The 13,597-nt window shown below is 50.3% G+C and overlaps 1 non-coding gene across 1 annotated transcript; it reads left to right on the top strand.

Moving 5' to 3' along the window:
- The first annotated feature begins 12,073 nt into the window (after positions 1–12,073).
- LOC139240449 (U2 spliceosomal RNA) lies at positions 12,074–12,270 on the top strand. The gene has a single exon (XR_011588726.1). It is a non-coding gene; the product is annotated as a U2 spliceosomal RNA (small nuclear RNA).
- The last annotated feature ends 1,327 nt before the right edge of the window (positions 12,271–13,597 follow it).

Below are 13,597 nucleotides of genomic sequence, written 5' to 3'. Positions count from 1 at the left end.
GTTCAGAAGACAGAGAGGTGATCTGATCGAGGTGTTTAAAATGGTAAATATGGAGAAACCATTTTCTCTGGTGGGGAATTTGTGAGGCTGGTCGTCTGTCAGCATGGCCGCCAATGGTGGAGCGATTAAAATCGGGGATGCACAAGAGACAAGAAAGACTAGCGCCTTTCACCACCCCAAGGACTTCCCAAAGCGATCATCTGGTTCTTTTTGTGATGTTGGTTGAGGGCTATATATTGGCCCCAGGACACCTGGGAGAACTCCCCATGCTCACCTTTGAAATAGTGCCCATGGGATCTTTTCCAGACACCTGAGTAAGCAGACGGTGCCTCGGTTTAACTTAGTCTGTTGCGGGGGCGTGTGGGGAGAAAGAAACACTTGGATTTCTATAGCACCTGCCACGACCACCAGACGTCTCAAATCACTTTACAGCCAATGAAGTACTTTTGGAGTGTGGTCACTGTTGTAATGTGGGAAATGCGGCAGGCAATTTGCGCACAGCAAGCTCCCACACACAGCAATGTGATAATGATCAGATCATCTGTTTTTTTGTTATGTTGATTGAGGGATAAATATTGGTCCCAGGACACCGGGGATAACTCCCCCTGCTCTTCTTCCAAATAGTGCCATGGGATCTTTTACGTCCACCTGAGGGCAGACGGGGCCTCGGTTTAACTTCTCGTCTGAAAGACGGCACCTCCAACAGTGTGGCACTCCCTCAGTACTGCCCCTCCGACAGTGCGGCGCTCCCTCAGTACTGCCTCTCCGACAGTGCGGCGCTCCCTCAGTACTGCCCCTCCGACAGTGCGGCGCTCCCTCAGTACTGCCCCTCCGACTGTGCGGCGCTCCCTCAGTACTGCCCTTCCGACAGTGCGGCGCGCCCTCAGTACTGACCCCCCGACAGTGCATCGCTCCCTCAGTACCGCTCTTCCGACAGTGCATCGCTTCCTCAGTACTTCCCTGGAGTGTTAGCCTAGATTTTTTTGTGCTCTGGGTATACATAGTCCCTAGACGATAACCAGAGTACAACCTTCTGGCTCAGAGGCGAGAGTGCTACCTACTGAGCCACAGCTGATACTGGAGGTGGATTGGGTGATACTATATGGAGAACCGAGATCAGGGGAAGGATGATATCTGGGGAGACAAGACTGTAGGGGGGGGGGGGGGGCGGTCAGCGAACAAGATCTTGGGGACTGAGACATAAAAATGTTTCTTGAGTATTTGCATCTGTATATCGGCCAAAAAGAATTCAAGATCGTCAAGTGTCCAGCGGTTATTGAAAGGCTTTGAATGAACCGCTGAACATTGCATATACATACTCGATGGCCACCCCCCCAGACATGGACCAAAGCTCTGAACATGGGCAAGAAGGGGGTGACACCCTTCTCAGTGACACACACAGTAGTGGGCAAGGTTGAAGATTGTAGGAAAGTTATGACACAGGAGGTCATTCAGCCCATCGTGTCCGCGCCGGCCGACCAAGAGCTACTTAGCCTAGTCCCACTTACCAGCTCTTGGTCCGTAGCCCTGTAGGTTACAGCACTTCAAGTGCATATCCAAGTGCTTTTTAAATGTGGTGAGGGTTTCTGCCTCTACCATCCTTTCAGGCAGTGAGTCCCAGACCCCCACCAACCTCTGGGTGAAAAGCTTTTCCTCATCTCCCCTCTAAACCTCCTATCAATTACTTTAAATCTATTTCCCCCTGGTTATTGACTCTTCTGCTAAGGGAAATAGGCCCTTTCTATCCACTCTATCTCGGCCCCTCACAATTTTATACATCTCAATTAAATCTCCCCTCAGCCTCCTCTATTTCAAAGACAACAAACCCAGCCTGTCCAATCTTTCCTCATAGCTAACATTTTCCAGTCCTGGCAACGTCCTCGTAAATCTCCTCTGTACCCTCTCCAGTGCAATCTTTCCTGTAATGTGGTGACCAGCAGTACTCCAGCTGTGGCCTAACTCGTGTTTTATACAATTCAAGCATAACTCCCTTGCTCTTGTATGAAAGTATTCCGTATGCCTTTTTAACGACCTTATCGGCCTGTCCTGCTACATTCAGGGATCTGTGGACATGCACTCCAAGGTCCCTCTGTTCCTCCACACCTAAGAAGGGGCTGGCATTCCTTCCTGTGATTGCTGGAGGTGGCCTATATCACATGAGAGACGCTCAAAGTGACAGAAGGTGTGGACAGCCAGCTCTGCAGCAACAGTCGAGCCTTGCACCCTCCGTAAACCTGAGCTCATCCAACACTTTGCTGCCCTTTTCCATTCCCGTTCACCCATCACCTCCTGTTGCTCGCTGACCTACACTGGCTCATGGTCTGGTAACTCGATTTTAAAATTCTCATCTTCGTGTTCAAATCCCTCCAAGGCCTCCTCGTCCACCCCACCCCCAGTTCTGTAACCTCCTCCAGTCCTACAACCCTCTGAGATCTCTGTGGCTCCTCCAACACTGGCCTCCTGTGCATCCCTGGTTTCATCCACCCCTCCTTCAGCCGCCACGGCCCGAAGCTCTGGAATTCCCTCCCTAAATCTCTCTTTTCTCTTTAAGACGCTCCTTAAATCAGACATCTTTGACCAAGCTTTTGGTCACCTGTCCTAGTATCTCCTTGTGTGCGTGTAGAAGTGTTTCCCAACTTCACTCCTGAAAGGCTTGGCTCTAGTTTTCAGACTGTGCCCCTAGTCCTAGAATCACCAACCAGTGGAGATAGTGTCTCTCTATCTACCCAATCGGTTCCCCTCAATATCCTGAAAAGATCGACGTTTAATCTAAATTCCAGGGAATACAACACGAGTTTGTGTAATCTCTCCTCGCAACTTAACCCTTGGAGGACGGGTACCATTCTGGTAAACCTACACTGCACTCCCTCCCAGGCCAATATATCCTGCCTAAGGTGTGGTGCCCAGAACTGCTCATAGTGCTGCAAGTGTGGTCTAACCAGGGTTTTGTATAGCTGCAGCATAACCTCTACCCCCCTTGTATTCTAGTCCTCTAGATATAAAGGCCAGCAACCCATTAGCCTTTGTGATTTTATACCTGCCCATGACAATTTAATGATTGATGTACATGGAATACTAATTACATTACATCTTTTAATTTCTGCTTTACTTGTAGTGCCTAACGCAGAATTTCTGACTATTATTCTGCTTCCTTTTTTAATTATTATTGATACGTCCCCATTTACTGGTTTAAAGTCCCTAAATCTGTGTCCTCTGGTTACTGACCCTCCTGCAACTGGATAGTTTCTCCTTATTTACTCTGTCAAAACCCTTTGTGATTTTCAACACCTCTATTCAATCTCCCTTTAACCTTCTCTACGCTAAGGAGAACAACCCCTGCTTCCTTTGTCTCTCCATGTCACTGAAGTCCCTCATCCCTGGTATGTGTATCATGCAGCGTACAGCAGTGGGGCCTGCACTGTGCGTGATGATCAACCAATAATTACAATGTCACGACAGGATTGCTGTTTATTTGATAATGAAGAAAGTTGCAAAAACGTCATTTCGAAGCATCCATGTGCTCCCGAGATCTAGAGGAGGTGAAGGGGCTTCAGTGGTTGAGACGACTTCGGTCAGATAGTGGACAATCTGTTCCACCACGTGACTCTCTGGGCAGGACAGAAATCTTCTACTGGAGACACGGAACGGGTGATCTGACCTGCGGGTTATTGAAGAAGCACTTCATTGTTGTTCCATCGATTCTCATCAGGCCAGTTGTTGCGGTTTGTGCAGAGGAACTGGCCAACGGGTAAGTTTCTCTTCCCGGTCGCGTTGAGAGCAAAGCCTTGGTGTGGCGGTCATGGTGTCAAGCACCAGAAAGAACAGCCAGGGAACATCCTCCATCCTCGCTCATTCTTTCACATACTGATGTACGAGTCAATCTTGTCGGGGACGTCTTGAATGAACTGCTTTGAAATGTTTCTCCGGATCTACATGTAGTTTGAGCTGGACTCCCCTAAATGCTTCTCCGAGCCAACAAGCGGGACATCCGAGCGAGGCCTCAAGTGGCAAGACCTAACGACAACTTTTCTGTTTTCATCCAGGTGTTACAGCAAGCAAAGCGGGTCGAATGGGTTGGTCATCAGAAGTAAGATTGAGAAACTGGTTGTTTGTGTTCAACTGCGTTAAGTGCTCAGAGAGGCCTGGCAGCAGCCCAGACATGGGCACTCCATTGTTCTTCCCAATTCTCATTCGACCAGTGGTTCGGGTTTGGGCACAGGGCAGGTTTCTCTCCCCGGTCACGTTGGGAGCAAAGTGCGGTGGGCCATGGTGACAAACTCCAAAAAGAACAGCCAGACCACAGCCTCCGTCCTCGCTCATTCGGTCACATACTATAACCATGTTTCCACCTGTAAGCCAATCAGGATCGGGTCCACCAAACCGATAGAGGTGCCACACTGCCGGACCCATCCGCTCACCGGGGCGTTGGCGAGATTTCAAAAGCCTCCCCAGAGAAGGCAGCCCAGCGTGATTTGCCCTCCTCGTAAGGAATCGAATGAAAACAAGCCCTCGGCACTTCGAGTACCTCCGAGAGCTGATGCCGCAGTCCGCTACCATGCTATTTCACAATGGTTTCCATGAGAACAGAGGCTGGACTTGGACGGCTGCGATGTTGGTCGGCCAGTCCTTTGATGAGCAAATTGCCCAACTGGTCACGAGGCAAACACTTCAAAACGATCTCGGTGATCTGAGAGCGTGTTTGAAGGAGTGCCCTGCTAAATGTTAACTAACTGGTTCTCTGGCTTCAGAATCCTAAATGCTCCTATTTTCCGATTAGTAACTTTATAAGACAGCTGAATGGAGAGGATTATGTACAAATTATACAAAGCTGTGTATCTATGGATGGGAAGCAATGGGTCTCTGCACTGTGGCCGCACCCATGTACTGGTCCTATATCGCGAACATTAAGCTTCTCAGAGTAGAATTTCACAAGCTGGAAGGTTGTGTCCATGGCTCTTTCTCGCCCATGATCCTGTGTCGACATTACCCACTCTGCTACCTTGCTTGAATCTGGCCCGGAGGCCCTTTGGGGACAGGTTCTGAATCACTGTTTGCTTTCGAAGACCTTACAGGCATCTCAAGTCTCTTTGGTGTTGTCCATTGCCCTGGGCTGGGGCGGAAGGAATTACGAGGTATGAGCTTGGTGTGTATATCATTGTACGAGACGTGCTGGTATTCATGATTGGCTACATCCAAGTTCTCAATCTGCTACACCCTCCTCAGCATTGGGTGATTTTCTTCCTTTATGTTCTTACTGTCTGCCTGACGTATCACTGTACCAAGAGATCTGTACAGAAACACGTCTTGTAGTGGGGACGATGGTCGTTGGTGATCTGTTTACACATTTCACCAGCGAGCTCCAACATCCATGGTAGTCAGAGCAAGGGCCAAGAGCAACAGTTCATCATCCCATTAGAGTAGAGAGATTCCTCTGAATTCTTCAGTAATTAACAGTAATGGCAACTCTTCTCCATCGCCGCCACCCCACCATCACTCGCTGTTGTTGGGGGGTTATTCAGAGACAAAACTTGATATGGGAAACAAGTCTGTGTTTGTATATGTAAAACAAAGACTTTCTGAGGCTCATAGTCAATTAAAGATGGTCTTTTCTCACTCACTCACAGTCTGAAATCACACTTCTCCACGGACGACTGTCTCTTTAGTCTCTGTCGGTTCTTTCTCCCCAATGATTAATACTGGTCCTTCACACAGTGTTTCCAATCTGCTCTCCAGACATCTTTCGAGCTCTGGATGAATTTGATGAACTCAACGTGTTTTTAAGCGCCATCTTTGCTTTTCTCACACGTGCAAAGGCACATTTTGTGTCAGTTTTGTTCGGCTCTCCCGTTTCTGGATTGTTATGGTCTTTATTGCGGAGGCATCTCTCAGTTGTGATGCGGGCCCTGGATTCTGTGCCCGTACAAGTCCTGGCAGTTCAAGGTGGGGTGGGATTAAGGCACGGACCTGAGATACAGAACATACTGAGAAGGCAACAATTGCAACCCTTGGCAGCCATATTAGAATGTGCAGCTCTGCTCTGAATATAGACCGTACAGCACCACAGGCTTTCAAAGTACCTGTGTGAAAATATGTAGAAATTAGATTGTAGATCAGACACTTCTAGTAAAATGCTCCACAATTGAGATGTTTATGCATCTCAAAATCAAATTTAAATACTTTGGAAATAAAAGATCAGGCTTTATGTGACCTTTCACAGATCAGAATGTAAAAGGATCATTTCCAGTCTCTGGCAATGTGGGAGGACAATAAGGCTCCCTCACTTCAGTCGCAAGTCTGAAATAATATGGAAAAGGTTGTATAGGACTGGAAAGGATGGTTTTCTAACTCCCGACCTACACAATTGTGGCTTTGTGACATACATTACAGTCTAAACAAATGATTCCCACTAAACAATGATGATTCCCACAGCTTTTATTCATGCGTGGACAGAAAGTAAACTCGGAAAGGATTGAAGCTATTCCATGTCACCATGAGGAAATTGCTGTGACATCAGCATGTAGTTGAGAGCCTGTTTTCATCTGTCGTACCCCAAGACTGGCCACATTTTTGTCGTCCAAAAGAGAGGCAAAGTCGGGGCAGACCCTTACATGAGGTCTCTGCCCTGATTGCGCTCTCACTGTTCTTCTAATTGTGTTTCTACCTTCTCTCCCTCTCTCTCTTCCTTTAAGCTGCCCCATAAAACCTACCTCTCTGACCAAGTCTTTGGTCACCTGTCCTGTTATCTCCTTCTGTGGCTCGCTGTGAAAAATATGTATTGATAGCGCTTGCCATGTATGTAGACCATGTATACGAACTGTATAGTCACATAAGGTGTGCCACCAGAGGGCACTGTGGTGTGGGAGAGCTGAGGGTCCCCTGCATAGGTGTGCAGGGCCCAGTTTAAATGGCTGCCCACCATGCTTGTGCCTCACTCTGGAGTTATAATAAATGGGACTAAGGTCACAACAGCTCAAGTACAGTACTAGACCTCATGGAGTCATTCATAAGAGTATTAAAGACATAACAACTGGCGACGAGGTTACGAACATTCACGCAAAAATGACTAACGTTGTGCATTAGAAAAGTTCTCAGAGGGTGAAGATTGGGAAGCCTTTACGGAGCGGCTCGACCAATATTTCTTAGCAAACGGCCTGTTGGGCAATGATCCGGCCACACTGGCAGATAAGCGCAGAGCTATCCTGTTGACCAGTTGTGGGCCCGCGGTCTACGGTCTCGTCAGGGACTTACTTGCACCAGAGAAAACAACGACCAAGTCATACGAGGAGCTGAACGTGCGAATTCGGCACCAACTCAAACCCTCACGGCTAGGCATCGATTTTATACATACCGCCTCCCCGAGGGCCAGGAAATCGCGAAGTACGCTGCCGACCTCAGGAGGCTGGCAGGACCGTGTGAATTCGGCGCATCCCTCGCCGGTGCGTTGGGGGACGTCTTCGTAATTGGCATCGTTCATGAGGCCCTTCTTCACAGGCTACTGTCTGCCGAAACCATCATCACCCTGCAGAAGGCCATCAGCATCAGCCAGGTGTTCATGATCTCAAACTGCAGCTCCAAGCAGATGCTGACTCACTCTCAGGACTCAAACCCGGCAAGTACTGTAAATAGAATGGCATCTTTCACAGGCAGAACTGTTGAATGTGAATCTGCCCAGGGCAGAGCGTACAGGCCCCCCCGAGTCCTTTAACTCAGAGTCCGCTGAGGGGTGCAAACGTAAGTCGAGTAGCAGCATGCTGGCGTTGCGGAGGTAATCACAGGGCTCATCGGTGTCGGTTCAGAGACTGTGTGCAAAGGTTGCAGCACAAAGGGCCACCTCCAGCGAATGTGCAAAGGAGCTGTGACTCACCACGTGGAAGAGGAGTCAGCAGATGGCTGTGAATCCAGCGCGGATTACGAGGAGATGGCTAGAGAGACAGCTCAGTCCCAGGATGAAGTGTATGGAGTATATACCCGCACCACAGATTGTCCTCCAGTGACAATGGAAGTCGAGATAAATGGCGTTCCAGTCGTCATGGAAGTGGACACTGGGGCGAGTCAGTCAGTAATGAGCCAGGAAGCCTTTGAAAGGCTATGGAACGATCAAGCTGAACGACTCAAGCTGGTCCCGGTTCAGGCAAAGCTGCGCACCTACACCAAGGAACTGATATCACTTGTTGGTAGTGCAGATGTACGTGTATCCCATGATGGCACGGTGCACAATTTACCATTGTGGATTGTTTCAGGTGATGGACCAACGCTACTTGGAAGAAGATGGATGGGGAAGATTCATTGGAAGTGGGAAGACTTCATCCTTCCAGCGATCGACGTCCCCCCGTGCTCAGACGCAGAGCAAGCCCCCACCTTCGGTTGGACCAGACACCGGAGAGCAGATCCGCGCAGCCCCCGAGACACAGACCGCTCGTCACGACTGCGTGGCGATGATCCGGATGAGAAGACCCGAACGCACCTTCCCGGTTTCAGTGGCAGGACTCGTGGGGAGGAAGATTGGATCCGAGGGCGCCTTCCCAGCTTCAGTGGCAGACTCTCTGGGAAAGAAGATCGCGGCAGTCGACATCATGGAAAGGGAAAAGATGGCGTCCAAACCACGAGGTGCATGCTAATGGAGCAACGACACGTGGTCCCACACAAGGAAGACGATTGGGGTAAAAGTAATAGGGCCATTTTAAAGGAGGCCAGCAACCCGCCATTTTTGAATGAACTGCTTGAAATTGGCAACCAATGTAAAAGTCCAGATGTAACGAGCAAAATGTTGTTGGGCAATGTTGGGTGCAAATTGCAATCAGCCAATGTAGCGGGCGAACGCCTAACGGTCATATACAGGTCCAGCGGGCTACCCAATGCTGTAGCCTGCGTCCCCGGAACCAGAACGATGTATCATAAAGTGTCCCCACAGCTGACAGAAGTAGACAAGCCGCAGAGTAAATGATCCCCGGAGAGCAGAGGCACCGGTAGCAATACCCTGCCTCAGATCGGTTTAACATTGCAGGCACCCGATGGCATGAACCGCCACGGGCCAGAAACAGTAAACTGCGACTCTGCTCGCAGTCGGCTACTGTCGCCCACCACCCGGGTGGAAAAGGCGCAGCCCACAAACCCACTCGCCACCACGGGCAATGCCCAAGAGCGAAGGGTCACCCACAAAGGTTCCTCCGAATGGGACCTGGACCAGCCAGGATCCCAAACTAGAGAGTGCTCACAATGGTGCCCTCAAGGAAAGCGAGTCAGCAGTCCCCTACGAACTGCTAGACAAGACGAGGCAGCCCCACCGCCATTTAGCTGAAACGCTCACTCGCTCAGACCGCTTCCCAGGGAGCAGCAGCGACACTGTGCAAACGAAAAGGACAGGGAGTTCATAGACACATCAGCTGTCTTTGGGCCTGCCCGACACTAGGAGTAACGGCAAGAGCCCTGAGCTCCGGCAACTCGAGCAAAATGAGCTCACCTCTCCCACAGACCCACTAGCATGGGTCGCTGCACCGCCACCAGACGACACGGATCTCATCCGGCCGTGCTGGAACTAGACTGTCCTTGTGTACCTGTATTGAGATACCTGTACTGATCATGGAAATGTACCACGCAAAAAGAAATGCAACTGTAATCCACCCAACAAATGTACCAAGATGTAAATGTAAAACCCATGTGATGAACTTGAATGCAACTTGTATGTAACGGGCCATTAGCATGATCTCTGTGTGGGGGTGGGGGGAGAATGGAGTAGTCATGGACTCACAACCAGAAACCACTGGGACATCCACTGGCAACAAATCTCACTACCAACCCCCCCAAGCTAGAACCCGACCCTCCAATGGTCAACCAGGAAGAGCAAAGCCCAGGTCACCATCAATGTACGAGTCAATTTGCATTAAAGACTTGGGGGGGACGTGATGTCATGTATGTAGACCATGTATACTAACTGTATAGTCACATAAGGTGTGCCACCAGAGGGCACTGCGGTGGGAGACCTGAGGGTCACCTGCGTAGGTGTGCACGGCCCAGTATAAAAGGCTGGAGTTACAATAAATGGGACTAAGGTCACAACAGCTCAAGTACAATACTAGACCTCGTGGAGTCATTCATAAGAGTATTAAAGACATAAGAATGCTCTTCTTCAGCGCCTTGGGATCTTTTACTAAGTTAAAGGCACTATAGAAATGCAAGTAGTTATTGTTGCTTCATACCATGGTCTCTCTCCCGAAGCCCGCCACAAGCTCCGTTCCCTAGCCACTGACCCCATCCCTCTCCCCAACTCCTGTCTGAGGCTGAACCAGACTGTTCGCAACCTAGGTGTCGTATTTGACCCTGAAATGAGCTTTCGAGCACATATCTGCAGCATTAATAAGACCGCCTATTTCCACCTCCGGAACATCGCCCATCATCACCTTGCCTCAGCTCATCCGCTGCTGAAACCCTCATCCATGTCTCTGTTACCTCCAGACTTGACTATCCCAACGCACCCCTGGCCGGCCTCCCACATTCTACCCTACGTAAACTAGAGGTGATCCAAAACTCGGCACATCGAGTCCCACTCACCCATCACCCCCTGTGCTTGCTGCCCCGCGTCCTAACTCGCACTGAGTCCCGCTCACCCATCACCCCCTGTGCTCACTGCCCCCGTGTCCTAACTCGCACCGAGTCCCACTCACCCATCACCCCCTGTGCTCACTGCCCCGTGTCCTAACTCGCACCGAGTCCCGTTCACCCATCACCCCCTGTGCTCACTGCCCCTGTGTCCTAACTCGCACCGAGTCCCACTCACCCATCACCCCCTGTGCTCACTGCCCCATGTCCTAACTCGCACCGAGTCCCGCTCACCCATCACCCCCTGTGCTCACTGCCCCGTGTCCTAACTCGCACCGAGTCCCGCTCACCCATCACCCCCTGTGCTCACTGCCCCGTGTCCTAACTCGCACCGAGTCCCACTCACCCATCACCCGCTGTGCTCGCTGCCCCGCGTCCTAACTCGCACCGAGTCCCGCTCACCCAACACCCCCTGTGCTCACTGCCCTGTATCCTAACTCACACCGAGTCCCGCTCACCCATCACCCCCTGTGCTCACTGCCGTGTCCTAACTCACACCGAGTCCCGCTCACCCATCATCCCCTGTGCCTACTGCCCCGTGTCCTAACTCGCACCAAGTCTCGCTCACCCATCACCCCCTGTGCTCACTGCCCCGTGTCCTAACTCGTACCGAGTCCCGCTCACCCATCATCCCCTGTGCTCACTGCCCTGTGTCCTAACTCGCACCGAGTCCTGCTCACCCATCATCCTCTGTGCTCACTGACCCCGTGTCCTAACTCGCACCGAGTCCCATTCACCCATCACCCCCTGTGCTCACTGCCCCGTGTCCTAACTCGCACCGAGTCCCGCTCACCCATCACCCGCTGTGCTCACTGCCCCGTGTCTTAACTCGCACCGAGTCCCGCTCACCCAATGTGAATGTTTAAAAATATATAGAGACATTGAAGTTGAGAACGTGGGAATTGTATAGGGACAGTATAAGCTAACAAAGAATTCATGGAGGAATAGCCATGACATCTCAGACTCGAGACTGCGAAATGTTACAACACTAACACATATTGAAACAAAACCCACAGCTTGCAGAAAAACCTCAAGGTCTTATTAAATCATGTTATTAACCTGAAACATTGACAGAAGGTCTTTGTTTAAAATCGGACCATGCTTGGGTCGGCTTATGAGTGGACAAAGGGAAGGAGGGATCAAAAGAGATGGGCTGAGCTGGGATGTCACTCTGGCCCTATCTTGTTATCTTTTGCCGAAAATGTATAACCATCGTCCCTTTACAATGTAACGTCACTTTGTCCGTAGGAAGTGAGTGCGTTCGAACAGACTTGCATTCCTTCTGTCTGATAAAGTCCCCGATCGGGATTTGCTTTTTAAATAAAAGCTTGCTTTGTTTAAAGCACAAACGGTATTCGTTTCAGTAATTTTGCTGAACCAGATTGAGGTAAAAGAATCCAGAAATCAACACCATCACCCCCTGTGCTCACTGCCCCCGTGTCCTAACTCGCACTGAGTCCTGCTCACCCATTACCCCCTCGCTTCTCGGCCTTTTGGCTAAGATCATGCGTAACTGACCTGACAGGGGAGTAACCATGACCCCAACGTGGTTCTCCCTGGATCAGGAAGGTGGTTCTCCTATGCTTTTTGGAAATAGGAGGTGGGTGGGGTGGCTTGACCCATCCACCTCCACGGAGGTGTGTGGGGGGCCTGACCCATCCACCTCCATGGCACGAACCTGGTATTGCAGTACTTTCAGGAACGGTGCAGTGGCTCTAGGCCTTTTGGCTAAGAGCATTGGCGCAGAGTGATCCTTGATGTGTGCAAGGTGATCTCTGGCGTTTGTGATTTGACAAAGAATTGGAAAGATTGGCAACGAATTTTTTAAAAAATCACCCCCTATCCTCACTGACCTACAGTGGCTTCCGTTTAAGCAACACCTTAATTTCAAAATTCTCATCCTTGTTTACAAATCCCTCCATGGCCTCCTCACCCCTCCCTATCCCTGTAATCTCCTCCAGCTGCACAACCCCCGTCGCCCTCCCCGAGATGTCTGCACTCCTCTAATTCTGGCCTTCTGAGCATCCCTGATTATAATCGCTCCGCCATCGGTGGCCGTTCCTTCTGTTGCCCGGGCCCCAAGCCCTGGAACTTCCCGCCTAAACCTCTCCACCTCTTTCCTCCTTCAAGACGCTCCTTAAAACATATCTCTTTGGTCACCTGCACTAACTTCTACTTATGCGGCTCAGTTTCAAATTTTTATCACATAATACTCCTGTGAAGTGCCTTGTGACATTTCACTACGTTAAAGGCGCTCTATAAATACAATTTGTTGTTGTTGATACCTTCTCCTCCTTCAAACACCTCACCATGTCTCCTTTATAATCGTCATTCTCCACTGCCCCCCCGACATTAGATTTCCAATCAAGATATCATTCTCCCCTCAGCCTCCACACTGCGACCCCTCATCTTTCACCATTTCAATCCTCATCTCAACTCGACCTCTCTCCTCTGAATTCACTGCCCTCCCTTAACCTTCCCCTCCATATAATGCCTGCTACTCATATTCATGGCTGCCTCTCGACCTTACCATCCCCCATTGTCTCTCTACTCCCACGGTCTCAATCTCTCACAAGACCATCTCCTTTCAGATATCTCTCATCACCCATATGCCCCTCTGCACCTTTTCAACCCCATTTCCTTCTGTGTCGGGCCCTCAGGTCACTTAGAACTGCTCTCTCAAATTCCCAACTACCCAACTGCCTTTGGCCTTCCATTTTGCGATGAGACATCTGCAGCTGTCACATCACCTCAGCCACTCTCTCGCTCTTGTCTATCTTTGATGCCCTTGTCCCCAGTAAAACGCTGACTCTCTCCCACCTTGGCCGTTACCCCGGTACGGGCCCCCATCTTCACCCCCTCGAGTCCAAGGGTCACAAACGTGAGTGTACCTGGCTGGTACACAAACGGTTTCGCCATCCATCACCAGATCAGCTGGACGACAGCAAACACTTTTGGGCTTTGCGCTTCTCTGCCAAAACCACCCTCTGGAGAGCAAAGC

The sequence above is a fragment of the Pristiophorus japonicus genome, chromosome 31 (genome assembly GCF_044704955.1).
Source record: "Pristiophorus japonicus isolate sPriJap1 chromosome 31, sPriJap1.hap1, whole genome shotgun sequence".
NCBI classification, from domain to species: Eukaryota; Metazoa; Chordata; class Chondrichthyes; family Pristiophoridae; genus Pristiophorus; species Pristiophorus japonicus.
This window is presented reverse-complemented; position numbering and strand designations above follow the sequence as displayed.